The sequence below is a fragment of the Aphis gossypii genome, chromosome 3, assembly GCF_020184175.1.
Source record: "Aphis gossypii isolate Hap1 chromosome 3, ASM2018417v2, whole genome shotgun sequence".
Lineage (NCBI taxonomy): Eukaryota > Metazoa > Arthropoda > Insecta > Hemiptera > Aphididae > Aphis > Aphis gossypii.
The window spans coordinates 19126670-19145034 of record NC_065532.1 but is presented as its reverse complement, the minus strand read 5'-3'; the positions used below and the strand labels follow the sequence as shown (position 1 = coordinate 19145034).

At 26.3% G+C, this 18365-nt stretch overlaps 1 protein-coding gene across 2 annotated transcripts in view; it reads right to left on the bottom strand.

The window, feature by feature from the left end:
- Positions 1 to 18365, bottom strand: part of LOC114119340 (uncharacterized) — a 164561-nt gene that overhangs the window by 68477 nt on the left and 77719 nt on the right. For both annotated transcript variants that reach the window (XR_007605440.1, XM_027980857.2), the window contains exon 3: positions 17235 to 17301. The gene's annotated coding sequence lies outside the window, so the exon portion shown is untranslated. The remainder of the gene's footprint in view (positions 1 to 17234; positions 17302 to 18365) is intronic.

Here is an 18365-nt window from a genome sequence, read left to right as displayed (position 1 = left end):
TTGAATACATATTTCAATAGGTATTAAGTATTTAATACTTATAGTTGGTATACAGGTATATTTTATTTTTAAGAGCCAATCTTGAAAAGTATTTAAGAAATGTATTTAAATAGGTACTATCATGAACGTATAAATATATATATTTGAAAATTAAATACTTTTATAAAAATTTATTTTCAAAATACAGAAGAGATATTCGTTACATTCCAGATTGTTTTTTATAATATTAATTTGTTCAATTATTTTATTTATAATTGAAGTAAAATTATTAAATATTTATTTATTTTTATATTTAAGTATATAAAAATGAAGTAGGTACTACAAAATTCTAATGATATATAGGTACCTAAATGTGACATAACGATTTTAAAATAGTTATTAATAGTTTTAAAATTAATTTTCTTACTTGGTAGTGCAACTAAACAAGTAAAATTGAAAAAGAGTATTTTGATAAATATTTTTAAAGTACATGTAGGACGTATAGGTACTTACTAAAATACATATTACATACAAATATTTATAGTAATTTTTTACTTAAAAGTCATTAAAATGTATTTTAAATATTTCCTGAATGGATGTAGCTGTATTTAAATACAATTTTAAGTGTATATTTACAAGAATTTTAAGATTATGTATAGTGTTTTACACGTATTTTTTATATAAATACGAAACTTACGGCCGAATATAACCCTGATTATAATGTACATTATACAGCGAACCCATTTAATACTGATATAATTTTAAAGTACGAGTGAATTATTGTGCTTATCTATAATTAAAATTGAAGATATAAATTAAATTTTTTTTAACTTTTGATATTTCTTATTGACAACACGTATTGTTATTGTTGTTACATATGTGGGATAGCCCTAATGGCTATTAGCCATATAAAAATACAGTTGTAAATTTGGTTGAAAAATTGAAAATAACCGAACTTTTTTCTAACCCTTTACTTGATAAAGCGTAAATTATTAACAGCAACAAAACTAAATGGTTCAGTAGAGACTTCTGAAGTATGTAGATACCTTTTTAAATAAAATAAAATGTTTATAATACTACAGACCACCAAACGGGGGGGGGGATATAGGAAAATTATATAATATATATATATCATCGCGACATCGAAATAATTACACGATTAATTATTATAGCTATACTTAAAAATTATAATCATCGAAGTCGATTTGAAAACAATTATTTTCAGCGGAAATTGATATTATAACGTTACGATAAAATTACTTCGAAATGAGACAAAAATCGATTTGCTCCCCACTTGCGGCGCATTTCTCCTCTCTGTAAACATTATTATAATTATGTTTATAAATCTTTGCATTTTAGTAAATAATTATGTTTACCGAAAGTATGAAATTCGAATATATATTATTATCGTATTGAAAACATCGTACCCACACAAAACATAAATGCCATTCGTTAATATTTATATTTCAGTTTGTGCATTGTGGTATAAATAATATTATAATATTACATCTCAAGCTGTGCTGAATTATATTCTACCCGTGCAATTATAATTGTATCGTAACCACATGAGAGGGCGGAAACCACACTTTTACAGCAAACTTAAATGTATTTAGAATATTTCGTTTATTATTTTATACCTACCTACCTAATAATAATATAACCGATAATACTCGATATGTATATTAAATTATTTAACGATGAATTTTTCGACGGAAAAAAAATTAAAAAGTTAATTTATAAATCGTTTTATTTTTTAATAATAGTAGTTGTAATAAATAGTCTAACAAAAATTGAGTAGCAACTCACTATTTTAAAATAATAAAAACGCTATTTTGAATAAATTGATAGGTAAACTTAAAATTTTGATATTTTCTGACACGATTTTACTCATTTCTGTGAACTCATTAATAAAACTAACCTATGCGGATGGCAAAGTAAATAAAATTTAACAAGTACCTAGTTCAACTAAAAATGTTAATAACCATATACCTACATCTCAAATTAAAACTGTTACTTGTTAGTTATAATTTAGCAATTAATAAAACATTGCAAACATGGTGTATTATATTATATTTTAGATATATAATTAAATAACCAAAATATAAAAATAATTTTGTACTTATTTACTAGTCACTGAATAAAAGGAATGAATATATTATATTTTATAATTGCATTTAAATGCAATTTTAAAAGTATTTTTTCAAGACAGTTATATACGCTCATAAACTTGAATAAAAGAAATATTGTTCTATAATTTTAAAGTATTATTGATAAATCGTCGATTTAACGCAGTACGCAGTGCGTGGATATTGACGAATGCATTTGTGCAAAAATCAAACCCTAACATTTTTTTATATCAGTGGCCGCCAGTTGGTCATTTTGACCCGGATTTATATGCTCTAAAAACTTCAGAAATATGCACTATAAAATATGCATTTTCGTTATTATTTTGTAGGAATATACACTATAAAATAAAAAACATGCAAAAAAAAAATTCGAAAAATTTTCCGCATTTAAATACAAATAAATTAAATCGAATATTACGCGCACTTGGATCACTACAACACGAAGAAACAGACACGACTAATTTATAAATTCATTCATGAAAAATACTCAATAACAGATTACTACTTGTCCCGGTATAGGTTTCAGATAAGATAGGAAAACGACTTCGTTAAATTACATGGGCTATAGAATATTTAACTATAAATACGTTATTTTAATTAAAATAAACAAAATATTATATATTATAAATTTAAAATCCATATATATGCAAAAAAAAAATTGTAAAATATGCAAAATAAAACTTTTTTTTTCAGATCTATTGATCTATTATCTATTATCTATTATAATTCAAACTTGTATAGCTTATCTAGCTATTTTTTCGACTGTTTAGAAAAAAACATGCAAATGTATATAAATCCAGACCCTAAATTCTAATATCATAATAATACCGTCGATGTTTAAATTTAACTAGACCGTGAGCCAAACAACAATCATGTAATATGAAAATATAAATATGTATGTGGATATTTGGTGCAGACTTATAAACGAACCGAAGATAATGTACGATAATAATTGGTATGTTATAATATTGTAGTAAATATTCATATACGATAACAACTATTTTAGGTTCACTCAATAATATAATAGGTATTACTGTATTACGTATTATAATAAAATAACGCATACATTATATTATTTACATCTTTTTCGCTTCTCCACCACCTCTCTAAATTATAACGGAATTAATTATTGTTTGCTCTTCCGGCGGTCAATTCTTGGTTTTGCCCGACATCGATAATAAAATAAGATATTTTAATACTACATATATAACAGGGATGGGCAACTGGCGGCCCGCGTACCTATTTTATCTGGCCCGCGCTACATTTTCAAATTACTTTATATAATTTTCAACTACAGACATAGAAGTGGATTTCACTAAATTGTCTATTGAAAAACCTCATTCTCAAGTATCACAGTAAATAATTATTGTAAATATAAATAAATAAAGATAAAAAATAAATGTTAGTAAATTTGAAGGACCTTTTTTTTTCTTTCTCCTAACCTATCAATTTCATATTATTTTACTTGGTCCGAGTTATTTACTCCGAAACTGCAGACCTATAAATAATAAAAATCTGTTTTTAGACTAAATTAATGTATTTTACTATAATGTGTTAAAATTGGTTACAAAATTTTGTTCGAATGGCGTTTACATGGGGTCGGTGAGAATTTTTGGGCGTCTCGAGGCTTGTCGATTTTGGGCCCAATTAACTTACACTTATTTGGCTACATATTTAATTTTTATGATACCTGTGTATGTATATATAAGAATATATCAAGCACTTGGATTTATTACAATATTTATTTTTTTATTTTTTGAAGTAACAATATTATTTAACGATAATAATATATATATAATTATTATATTAGGTAGGTTGAATTAGAGTGTTCCATATTGTTCCATTAATAATGTTACACCCCATTCCATTTGGTGTTGGAACCGGAATCATAGAATTTAGACGGGTTAGACAACTTAGCGAAGGGAGATTTAAAATATTGCCCGAGTGATGCCGGCCTATCACAGTATGACGACCAGTGTCGATGTATTTTGTACACATTGTGTTAACAACTAACAAGTAAAAATTTGATCCAACATATTATATATTAGGTATGTAATACATTGTTTTATTATTATTAATCATGTCAGTCGTTACCGACGAAACACTATTGAATTTTATAGTATCCCATAAAGCTCATAACCTGAATATGAATAACACAATAAGCACACATATTATAAAAACCAATAGTTACAATCTTATCTTAATTCATTTATTTTAGAGGAGTTACTATACTACATCGAAAAGTTCATTTTCAAGGAATTCTTTAAATGTTTATTTACGAGTGTTGTTTTGAACTACAGGTGGGCGTCAGAGCTTTTTGCATATTGACGATTGTAAATATAGATATGAGTGACTTAGTTAAATTTAAAATTGTTCTATTTTCTCGTAGAAAACAAAAGTTTTATTTTTAATGTTTTTTGGGGATCGTCATTATATTATTTAATTTTAGTATAGTGAAATTTGCTTATCATTATAACAATTTTTTTGTTGCAGTTGCAGGGCTCTGGCTCCCGCTACCCTATTTTATCACTGGCCCTGAATATACGATATAAATTTAAAATAAATTATTCAAACATTTTATAAAAGTTTATGTAAAATATATAAAACACAAAAATTTGAATAAAATCATTAATAAATAAATACATGGAACTGAGAGTGATTGGTGAATCATCCTGTTTACCAACGTACAGTTTTTATATTAAAAATTAAAAACGCCATCCCCATATTATATTTCTCGTATATTTTACGACATTTAAGCTCTAGTAATTATGCTTGCTTGAGTACACACATATATATATATATATATATATTTATATAGCAATAGGCGGATAATGAAAATAAGTCAGTTCGACATATTTCGACCGTATAATAAACATGACTAAATCGAACGCAGTTTAGACAGTGTAGTATAATAAGTCTGGTAATTATTGCTTAGAGTACAATTTGAACCCGAGTCTCAAATTTTGAACTTTTACTTTAGAGAAATACTATAATATAGACTAAATAAATAGGTAACTAAAACTAACGGAGTATAAACATGATTATTTTATGTCCGTTATAATAATTAATCAATTCCGTATAATATTACATTAAATATAGTTGATAATTAATTATATTCATCTACATTACCATTATTATAATCACGGGCGCCCATAGGACAAATTTCATGAGGGGGGGGGGGGGGGTCAAAATAAAAAAGTTCTCAAATGTAAGGTAATAAAGATAATAATAATATTATGCCCTCTCCAATGGGCGCCCATGATTATAATATGTAAAGTGTAATTATACCCATGAATTGTAATAAATTGAATTTATAGCTATTGATATTTGATATTGTTGTCTGTAATTTCAAATACATCTATGTCTCTGATCAAAACGGATAAAAATTGAAAATTAATTTTAGATATTTACAAAACTAATTAACTACAAGTACCAATTTAAATTTGATTAGGTGACTATAGTGTGATATTATTATTTATTAGATATTAATTTATAAGAGGAATTTCTAAAAATTATGTTTTCCTATTTTTTCGTTACTTAAATCTATCTGTGAGAAAATTTGTTCAAAAGGGAAACTGAAATCAACCCTAACGTTAACGACTAGTTCCACAGAAGTAATCCGCACTAAACCAAGGCAGATTGACGAAACGTGTGCTACGTTACGAACAATTTATAAAAAGAATAACTGATATTGTGAAAATTATTTTGTGGGGAAATATTTAACAGCTTAGTGAAAGTCAAAAAATATGTTTTTAAATTTTCATGGATTTTATTTTTTATGGCATAAGAAAATTTAAATACCATATCAATACATTGCAATTGAAAAATATTTTGTATGTTAGGGACGTTAGGGTTTATAAAATCAACTTTTTTTATGACAACAGAAAGTTACGGACTTCATGCGGTTATTTAACGCCTAACTTAAAATATGTATAGAAAACTTAATCTCAATTAAATATGATATAAACACTAATGCAGTAGACCAAATCAAATGTAAAACAAACATTTAAAGTAATTAATATAAAAACTGCAACAAAATATTATAAAAGTATTGGATATACTAATTATTATTCATTGCGTTTGTTATATAAGTTATTATTAAAAATACATTTAGTTTATCGTTGTACTCACAGTTATTTTACTTCCAAAATCATGGAACAGTCTTAGTGTCTTCAAAACAAGCCATTTTTCTTAATACAATATAAATTTGTGAAAATCGTAAATGTAATATATTTGGATATTTGGAATAAACGGAGTAGACTTGAAATCTTTGTTAGAAAAATTGTCATTTGACAGTTCTTCTATTTTTTTTTGTTCGATATCTTTCATAATTTCACAAATCGTTTTCAAATCAGCATCATGAACGATATTATATTTCACAGCTCACATACATCACAAAACCACGCTAAATTTTACTGCCCACGTATTTCTGGACTGATTCGTGTGTAAAATTAATTTCTACATATTGCAATACACTTAATGGACAATATTCTCGTTAGTTTTCAGCTACGGTTTTAGGCGATTTTACTATTCGATATTTATTTCCATTATTATTCCGAATAACATCATACTGACATCTTATTTCATGCGTATGCTACAAAACATAAAAAAAATTCAAATCATGCAAGCGCGTGTATACGAGCTTGGGCAATTTAAAACGTTGATATAACAATAACATCGAATTTGCATTGTTAAAAATTATTATTATTTATTATAGATAGTGCAACTGCAACCAAGTATGTGTTGTAGTTTTTCCAACCATCTACTCTTGGATCAATTATACTTATATATACAGTTAAGCGTGTACATAGTAATAATTAATGTTTACGACCACGATTTTCCGGGTCAGTGTAAGTACGTATATAACAATATTGGTGGACATCTGTGATACTCGACGTAGTCACGGTCTACTGAAGTGGCTCCTCTAGGGTTAGTCATACGCATATAGTTCGTGTATAGCCGACAGATTTCCGATGATTCCAAATGTCCTAATCGCCACTCAATCGTTTGGTCATGGAAATGAAATATCGTAACAGTTCTAATTTGTGTTCACATTTTGTGCTACAAAATATATGTTTCATAATTCTTATGGAAATGTTAATAAAGTACACTCATTCAGTATTACTGCACAATATAAACACTATTAATGATTAAAAATTAATAAATTAATATTTTGAAAATGACGTAGGTATTAATTATTTAAGTTTTTTGAATTTAGGCTTAATATATATTACATATAAATATAAGAAAAATTAAAGGGGTGGAATATTTTCAGGGATAAAAACTTTTATCTATGTCATCAAGTAATTTTCATGTGAATACAAAAATTAAAGAAAAAACGTTTTCATAGTATAAAATTAAATACCTACCTATTTCATTTCAAATGTATTCAAAATAAATTGTATTTAAATGCTTTACAAGGCTGAAAAATTATATCTAGGACAATACTTAAGAACAGAGTCCATTATATTATGTATATTTAATATATCACAATGTGAAATAGTATAATAATAAAAGTTATAAAAACAATTTTAATCGAAATCGTCAACTACAGACTATAAACTCTCTGCCGTTTATAATAAAATTTTCAGCAGGCTTTAACTGAATGTGTACGATCCCTCTTTCAGACATTTCTGCGCTCAGCAATAATACACACAAGCCGAATGAATAATATTATGTGCATTTAGTATAGGTGAAAACTACCGTATTAATTTAGCGATTTCCTCATTATTTTATTCACGTTATTCAATTCTAAAGATTGACGAGTATAATATAGCTCTGAAGTATAATCAAAACAACTATATATTATAATATATTATAATAAATAAATTATAATTATAATTTCTACAGCGAACAATCACTGCACATGTTTTTTATAAATTATATATTGTTTTTAAAATGTTCATTTATGAATGTTTTCTAATTTGTTAGACGAGATTTTTGTTGTAATTATAATATACTAGTCTTGCGTGAGTATTCAATAAGCAGGGAAATAATGTAAAAATAAATGGATATATTATACACACTGGCATAATTTATATATAATATTATATCTGTGTGTAGTGTACGTGTGTTATATTTTATATAATGCCATATTATTCTCAAATCATCGTATGTGAATAAACCGCTTAGCTTTTCATTCCGACCGAAAATCGTCTGTTTGTTACTTTTATTAGAAAGCAGATTTCGCGTTGAATTATATATACAAAGGAAGTATACATACCTCGGAGGAGTAAACATTTACACAATGAAAGTGTACAGTGCACACACTACACAGCGTATAATACATGCGTTGAAATTTCATGATACAGTTTATTATACTTAGGATTGGGTATTTCCCGGAAATGTAACTTGGGGGAATTCTATGGAAATCGATTACTATTTATTAATTATTATGTTATCTAATGTCGTATTTCAATAAGATTCAAATTCATGATTTAAAATATAAACAGGCGCAGAATTATCTTATAAGGAACAGAAAACTGTTATTTTCATTCTCATTTTCAATACTCAAAATTAGAAGTAAATTACATTACGTGAACTAATTAAGTTAAGATTTTATGTTGAATATCGAGTTAAAACAAGAGATAAAGCACAAAAATGCGCAGTTAATTATTGATAAATGGTAAATGATAAGTGTTTTTATTACCATATATAATACAGAATAATAGTTATTACCTATTATTATTGAAAGGTAACGCAATGACACATCAATATTTTAGTTACTGTCTTATTATTAAATACTAAAAAGTATAATGTTAGACCAACCCAATTTAAACATAATAGTTTATTTTTATAATTACGAAACGCGTAAATATTGGAGTTCATTAATTTCTTGTACTTAAAATATTTATATTTACGAAAGCTAAAATAAATAAATAGCAAGAAGAGTCCATGACCAGTGACCACTGCACATCTGCGACTTTTCTACACGAAAGTTTTTGAAAAAACAGTCGATAACGACGTAGCTATTATGTATAAAAAAATACAATTCTACAAAATGCATATTTATTTTTTTTTCGAGCGATCATAATACTTTGTTTTAAAACAATGTTATATGAATCGTACGTATTTTGTGTATACACGAGTACACGACCCATTATTATTATGCCTCCTAAAAAGTTTTAATATCACAACATGCGTCGACATACGTGTTAAAAAAGTGATTGATGAGAGTTGTTTTATATTTAGTATTCTTCATAGGTTTTCTCTTATATAAATGCAAAAACATCAACAATACGTCATATATGCTGAATTTATTTCCATAAGCGTTTTTATTTAAGATCAGATGAAGAATGAGTACTTAGTGGTAAGACGGGGTAAGAGTAATATCGAACAGCTTTTATTGTAGTTATTGTGTGCTAAGAATATCGATACAACAAGATAGTACCTACCTATATTACAACATAATTTATAGGAAGTTCAAGACAGTACACGATTCATTAAATTAATCCTACAATCTACTTTAATATTAAAATATAGTTTATGTCATAAGGTGTTTAATTAGTTTTTTTGATTAATTCATTTCTTTTATAACAATGAGTTATGGTAGGGAAAAGTAAAATTAAATATAACATCATATTTTAATATTAATACATTTTCAAAAACTATTTAACTAAAATGACTGAACAGTGAAGAGAAATAATAATAAAAAAAAATATTATGGCTGCTTAATATGAATTCCAACATCATTGTATAATTTGTTATTTAAATGAAAAATACTGTGAAATTTAAATTTGTTTATTTAATTAATTGAAATTATTTTAAATTGTACTTTCCCCTTGCAGGATAATGTCATGTTATATTGTCAATGTGCTAGATTTTTCGTTAATGATTATAGAATCTGGTAAATAGTACCAGTGCGTGTTTTAGCAAGATAATTTGATTTTGATTTTTATGAGTGTTATAATAAATAATGATTTGGTATTCAATCTTAAAAATAGTTAAAAACAAAATATTTGGAAAAAGGTAACTATAAAGTGTATAGTAGGTAATGCATTTATATGGTTCACGTCACACTTACTCCGCCTGACCATACCCAAAGTCGGCACTTTATACTATTTTATTTAGGACTACATTTTTCACCCTAAAGTATTTTTTTCCTGCTAAACCGATAAAATTCTATTATACTCAATGTTACTTTTATCGTCCTACAAGTTTTCACTATAACTATTAGGCAAATGATTGATCGACGATCGTCAATAATCGTTTTTTTTTGTTTATGTACAACTGCCGTCAGGCGTGTACTTATATAATCCAAAATATTATATATTATAAGCTATAGCAATAGCAATACGTATATTATCTTATAAGAAAAACAATCAAAATATAGTGTTACTTCGACATATATAATAAACTATAAAGCTCCATATTTTTGTTTAAGCATTGATAATACAATATTATTATTTTACTATGATGTTTGTGTAATCATGAACACGTGTTATAAACTGTAAAACAACCAATAGGTATAACTATACTGATAAATATTATACTTTTTATCGTGTTATTTAAATATGTTTGTAAGATTTTTTTCCATACAAATTTGTAGATGTTATCTTAATGTTTACTTGATTACATTTAATAGTGTTTCAGAATAGATTTAAATTTGGAATTATTACTGTTAACTAAATTTTAATTAAACGTCAACAATATAATTCAAATATGTACTTTTTTATTATTTAATTAATTGCGGTAGTCGAGATAACACGGTTGTGCACCGAATGTAGTCGAGAAAACACGGAAGTACACCTTAAAATATAAAGAGTTTTGTATTTTAGTATATCCTCTCCATCTCACAAGAAAAACAAATAGATATACGTAATATAGTTACTTATTACGTCTATAATATAAGTTAAGATTATTATCTGGAATAAAATTATTCAGTTGGTAATTCTATTATATATTATAAAATCTAAGATCTATAATTAAGCAAGTACATAAGTCACACATAAAACGTTATAGATACCATTTATGTGAGATGTAAATCGATTTTATCGGATGCACAATAACTATACATAGGTACACGATTACGAACTTAGTCACAATAATGGAAATATATAAAATATTATATATCACAACGTAATATGAAATACAATATTCCTGTTCAGTAACATATATACGTAAGTACATGTTAAATTTAAAAAATTAGTTTCTAAGACAAAGTAATTTAAAAATGAAGTTTCAAATACAATAATTTTAAATTTCTCATTATTGATAATTGGTACCTATTATAGAAGGTAGAATTATTTTTTAATAAGTGTTTGACTTCATGTTAATCTAAAATAATCTTTATACTCTTTATACTTAATACTCAATGTATGTATATGCTAACATTTTTGATATGAAACTTCTTTTGGAAAAAATAAAAAAAAAAGGATAAAACATACTTGAACTGTCGCGGAAAGCCATGTATCGGAAGAAAAGAAAATTAATATAAACATTTAACTTAATGTTGAAATCTACAAGTAATTGTATTTTATACTACGAGTAATATCTTAAAATACTGTTAATTTTAAATTATTATGATTAATATATTTATAAATGTATTGACATTTTTATATAATTCTATTTTCAAGGTGCCTTTACACTACATACTCGAATCGTGTTGTCTATATTTTTTTGTATTGTTTACTTTACTACATTACTTATATTTGTAGGCATTTTATTTAGAACCTGATTAAAGGCAGTGGCGTAGCTAGACATTTTTTCTAGGGTGGGCCCGATATTTTGATGTAATAAGGATTATCGATGAATATTTTTACTAAATAAAAAAACATGATATAAAACATTTATTTTTGAAGAAAAGTGGGTAGGCCCGGGCTTACCAGGCCTACCCGCTGGCTACGCCACTGATTAAAGGTCGAGCAGCAAGTCTTATATTTAATATTTCAATACTTTTACAAGTAGCAATAATTTGAACTATATTTGCCATTTGATGTCTGATTACAGAATCAGACGTCAAAAAGATGCATATTTTTTTATTTAACGGTAATACTTGTTAACTTAGTGTATTAAAAAGATAACTACGGCTAATAGAATTTAGCCAATTAAACCGCTGAGATTTGAACACGACATGATATAAACGTGTAAAGGCACTTTTTGGTTATAACTGGTACATGACTGATCCATAATATACAAAATGGGTACGTGAAAAATAATTTTGAAAACAATTTGATGTAAATTATTATTTTTTTTTTTTATCATCGCTAAATAAAATAATCCATACACGTAATTCAATTTTAGATAACACGTTGATTTGTAAATTATACATAGGTACTATTCTGTAAGTGTCTGACGACGAGTCGATAGATTTGGTAATATAGGTAGGTATATTACATTTCATTCAACCGTGGCATAGTGGAGGTAGAATTATGTAGGTATTGTGAGAATATAAGCGATGTAGTTGAAGGTGGTGCCCGAAAACGTTTGTTTTGTATCTAAATAAGCAATAAACGCACTTTAACGGTAATCCGACAGGCTCTTATAATTCGTATTGCACATACTATCTTCGACAGAGTTTCAACAATAATCCTCTATGATTCCATACTTCATACAATACTCGGTAGTCACAACAACGGAGATTTGATATTTAAGACGACTGTCAAGATTTTATGTAATTATATGTACTATACAAGGCGATTCATCAAGTATGCTCAACCAAATTTTTTTCTTTAATTAACATTTTATTCAATTTCGGACTTTTGGAATTTAAAATATACGTTCAAACCCTATTTTAAAATTCTTAAGATATTTTTGTACTGCTTAGTCATAAAGAGTGTCTTATAATGGCGATACAAAGTTCTTATACTTCTCAACCCCCATCTTTAAATGTGAATTATTTAGTTGATAATTTCTTTGATAATGTTTATATTTTAGGTACATACTTAATTAAAAACCCAAACAAATAGTTTCATAATAATTAAAATGTTTATAGAAAATCCATAAAAACGGTTTTACAAAAACATGTGATAGAAATATTTAAATCTTAAATTTAGTATTTATTATGAATTGACTAATTTTACAAATTATCAATACTAGTATATTTATAAAAAGTAATTAAAATTATCAAATCTCCAAGACTATACACCCCATATACCCCTAAACCACTATAATGGAGCTATTATATTTAGTACGCAAATTGAAATAACTTAAAAAATACTCGAACAAATTTTGATTTTGTTACGAAATTTTCAGAAAAATTGAGAGAAAAAAACAGAAGCTTCTTATTAATATTAATAATATGATAATATATTATGTTGTGTTTACTTCAAGAATTATAATTTAAAACAAGAGATTTTGACAGGTTTTCAAATACAAATAAGCAGCGATTATCAGCCAACATATTTTAAATATCATTAATTTTTAATGTTATTAAATCATATTATGAATACTTGGAAATACCTGAATTATCTACATTCAATAGATTCAATTTACTGAGTGCTTCCACAATCAACAAAAACGGATCTATATCGGAGTAATCGAGAATATAATGATTAAGGTTTTAATTAAATTAGGCCAGAAGTATATCGCCTATCAGGATATAAATTAAATAATACCTATTAAATTATTAAAATACGACTTATAATTTTAAACAGGATTTAATTTTATGTTGCCCACGTCTTTATAGAGATATATTTTGAAATATACTAAAAGTCCAACTTTTTTATGAAATATTAATAAAAATAATAATAGTAATAATACAAGTAAAATGCAATAAAATACAGTAAAATGCAATTTGATTTTAAAATATCAATATTTATGTAAAAAACCTCAGAATATGCGAAATTATGCAAACTAAAATTTTATTTTTGAACTCATTATTAGATTGTAATTTAAATTTGTAGCTCATCCAGCAAATTTTTGATGCATTCAGAAAAAACATACAAATACATCATGAACTTTCGTGCCTATTATAGACTATACCTATGTATATTTAAACCTATTATCATAAGAGGTATTTCTCTTTAAAATATAAAATTTAAAAATTTAGGAATTCCTCATTCGAATATCGATTTATGTATATACATTAACATTTAAATTAAATAATCTAATTACAAATTTACAGAAAAAAAATTGTGGTTTTCATTTGAAAAAAGTTTTTATTGATAAAACCACATACTATTTTATAAATTAATATTTGAAAATCAAAATTTTAATAAATTCAGTAAAAAATGAGATAAATACGCTTGTTGAATCATCCATTTTGTATAAGATAGTATAGTATTATCGAAAGCAATTGAGGAAATTAATAATAATACGGTAAGCCATCATAGTAAACGTTGAAAAAGCAGATAAGTCGGTTATTATCGTCGTATACCTTATAGCATCTTATATAGTTAGTCGAAGCACGAACCGATAACAAAATTCATTCGTCGCAGACTGACTGCCAGATAATTAATCCGATTAATTATCATATTATTTAAATTAATCGAAAGCGTTTGCCCGGTGAATATACAACTGTGAGATTTCGCCGAATGCTTAGTAGCCGTCCGAGTTAAATATTAAATCGCTAAATATTAAGTTAATCGAGATAAAATAATAATAATAATGTTTAGATGAAAATAATATTATACAATATAATACAAGAATAATTGCTAGATTGCATGAAAAAAATAATAAAAAAATAAATAAATATTAATCTAATGGATCAATCATCAGCTACTAATAAATCATGTTTAAGGAGCCACTATTGGTCCACTATTGATTCGTTAAATGTTTAGTTATATTTTGTACAACCCAGAAATATTATGTTACTTAAGACATATTTACAATATAAAATATTGGTAAAACAAAAATACTATATGCGATCAACTGCATGATGCTCATAAATAAAAATTCTATATCCAATTAACCAGACGAGGTTTACACCCACCACGCGTATACCTACCACCACCTGCCTATACTAGAAATTGAATTGACGTGTATAGTAAACCATGGTACACAAGTAGCAGAATTAATTCCTTTGTTCTTCTTGAATGGACCACGTAAATCCTCTAGTAAATGGTTAGTATTCGAAACATTACCGTGAACTTTGGCGCAAACTTTGTTGAAACTCTCACGGGAACTTTGCATTAGAATCTCATCGAATATTTTAACGTAGAATACTTAAGATTTCAGTTCAAAATGTAGGTATAGGCTTGCAAGTGAAATTACGATATAAATTTAAAAATAAATAAATTAACCGACCACCGATAATAAATCATCATTTGTAAACAAATTTTCCTTCATCATTAAATATTTAAAATATGTTTCATTATTATTTCTTTTTTTATAGCTACTATTTAGGTACTGTTGTTTTTCGTCCCACACGTATTGTATATTATAATTTATAATAGAGTTTAAATACGCAGAATTTTAAATCACTATTATTTGTTATTTAATTTGCGAGCGCGTTCGTTAATTTTATTCAAATTAAACTCGAGACCATGGGCATCGAAATAGAATTTTAAAACACTTATATAATATTTTAATTTGAAGGATACCTAAGTTACCTATTTATTTATTGATTTTATTACTGATTCAACATAGAATATTACATTTTTAATTGTATTTATAATATAACTTTTAATAAACTGAATATAATATGGAAGTACCATTATGGTACTTGAACAATTTAAAATTAAAGTATTGCATTAACACAACGTTTTAGTGTACAATTTACCGTTAAGGATCTAGGATCAGAAATATTTTAATAGCATCATCACACTCTATGTACCATGTTGTACATCTTAATTTCTTAGTATTTTTTTTCTTTTTAATGAAAAATTCCATTGTTGTAATCGTAAAAACAGCCATGAATGAACGACTATTGTAAATTACTGGTTCGTACAATGAGCATAATATTCCTATTTAAGATTTTTCTAAAGCCATATATTCATTAAAATAATATCTGTTTATTTTCTGTTGTTAATAGAAATACACGAAAGGCAAAATGTACATATAAAATAATTTTAAATCTGTATTCATTATGCATATTACTTTTTGAAATATAATTGTATACCCTATAATATAATTTACCACATAATATTTAGAATTTTCGCAGCGTTAACGCTGTCGTGGATTAGTTGTCAGATTCCACTAATACGTGCGAAAACTTTAGATCACACTTGAAATATCAATTATTTAATATGATGAATAATGACATTTTAGTAGTGTAGCAATCAAGATTGATAATGTTATATTTGTATAATATTTTATACCAGAGGTGGACAACTAAAATCTTTCAAAGATTCAGTTTTCATATTTTAAATTCTGAGTAAAGTGATTAATATACTGCTGCACGTGTATACAATTTTTAAGCCCTTAATTCAATTATTGCTCTTAAAATAATTTGGCTCTTTTCAGTTATTTATATAAATTAAAAATGTTTGTCTTATTTTATTTTTTTTTTCAATTTATAAATTATTACAATATTTGTTTTTCGTCAAAAAGTTTAATAGAAAGTTCCTAATATATATTTTTTTTAAAGAAGTTTAAAAACATTACAAATATAGTAATGATATTTTCATAAAAGCGTATTCATTCCAATAAAATATTGATGAAATTATTTGAAATTACGGAAAGAAAATCTATGAACTATTTTATATCTAGATAAAAATATCAAACATTTTTAATATTATCTAAGACTTAAACAATTAAAACAAGACTTCTAATAAGTGCGACTTAAAGCAGTTCAAAAAAAATAAAAATATATAGTCAAATTTTTATTTAATAAGCGCGAGTTAGAAGCTAAGATTTGAGCATTGTTTGACGAAATTGAGTATAGGTACAGTGGTACACATTGAAAAGTAAAATTACTTGACACGTTATCTTCAAACGAGTTTTATTATTTGTAATGTTGTGTTGCGTTGTAGTATACACGGTTATTGCACTACTCTCTACTATTATTAATATTTTTTAACTAATATTAAAATTATATTTGTACAATCTCAAAAAATTATCTGAACCATAATTAGAAAAAACAGTATAGACCTATTGAACCTATTGAAATTTTAACCCTCCCCTCTCCTCGTAAATAGTTTCAACAAATATATAGGTACCTATATATTATTTTTAAATATGTAAGATTAATTTGAAATTTTTTTTCATTTTTAATCTACACCCTTACGAATATCTTTTCTGTACACGTACCTGTATGATATGGGCAGACGAACACTGCTACTGCTCTTCGCGTCCAATACACATGCACTGTTGCGATCTATAACAAAAAGTATATCGATATAATATAGTAATCGTTTAGGTCGTGACTTTAAAAACCAGCAAACAAATGGTTTGAAGTTTCCCCCGTCCCATATCTGCAGTAGTGTTCTAAACCAAACACATTTCAAAAGATCTATAATAGGAAAGTGAATTCGTACCGCACTATATTATATTGCAGCTGTTGTAACAACATCGTACAACAGTCGTATACCTTTGAAACGCGGGAACAATAATACATCGTTCAGAATATGTGAAGTGCGATATAAATTATTCTTCTTGCATATTTCCTTCAATGTGTCTTCGGTTATTCTGAAGTACGTGTGTTTATTATACGATCAAATAAAATACCATTGTATAAGGGAGCGAACCGTTATACACGCTTTTGTTATATACGCCTAATTAGTCTGTGAATCGCGAGTTCGTGGAATTGTTGAAAAATATCAATCTTACTGAGTCGTAGTCGATGCTAGCAGCTAGCATTAATATATAACGTAGAATCTGCTGTTCGGTTAAAACTGTATTTTACTTAGTTGTTTGCATATTTCAAAGTTTTAGCTTGTACTCGATAGTATTCAAGTATTCAACGTATTCTTAGAAAAAAAGTAATTTTTAAAATATACGTTTATAGCCTATAGGTACACATTTTAAATTAAAAAAATTTTTTTTTAAAAAAAACCCTTAATCGAAGACGTGCTTATTTCGCATTTCAAGAATTCCATCCATCTCTACCGCGATTGATACAAATTGTATAGAGTATATAGTCTGCTATTCTTTATAATGCATATTTTTTTATAATGGTGTTAATACATCCGTTCCGAAGAGGACCCCAGAGTCTGGAACAACGGATTTTACGAATAGGTCTAAAGGGAATATAATAATATATACGAGTAGAGTAGTTGATATTTTATAATAAAACGTTGAAGTTTATATCAGATATGTAAAACGAACATTTTTTTTTTTTAATTTAAATTAAGATACACGCATTTACATTGATTGTGTTTTATACATTCAGTACGACTTAACTGACATCATCTTAGATTCTAATAATTTAATTTATTTAAA